Genomic DNA, 263 nt, shown 5'->3' with positions numbered 1-263 from the left:
GAAGCAAATTAGTTAATTTCTCGCTTTCTTTATTTTACTTCTATGTAGCGAAACAAATCAGATATAAATTATAATTATTTTCCTTTATTTTCATCTTCCTGTGCAACTCTCGTTTTTTTCTCTCTCTCTGTGCCTTATATTTCTTACTGTTTATTCATTTGTTTAGTCATATTGTTTTGCCATTCCGATATGTATGCACACACACAAATCCCCACACACACATCTTCTATTTATAATCACATCACAAACCAAACCACCCCCCC

Source organism: Penaeus monodon, chromosome 28, assembly GCF_015228065.2.
Source record: "Penaeus monodon isolate SGIC_2016 chromosome 28, NSTDA_Pmon_1, whole genome shotgun sequence".
Lineage (NCBI taxonomy): Eukaryota > Metazoa > Arthropoda > Malacostraca > Decapoda > Penaeidae > Penaeus > Penaeus monodon.
This window is presented reverse-complemented; position numbering follows the sequence as displayed.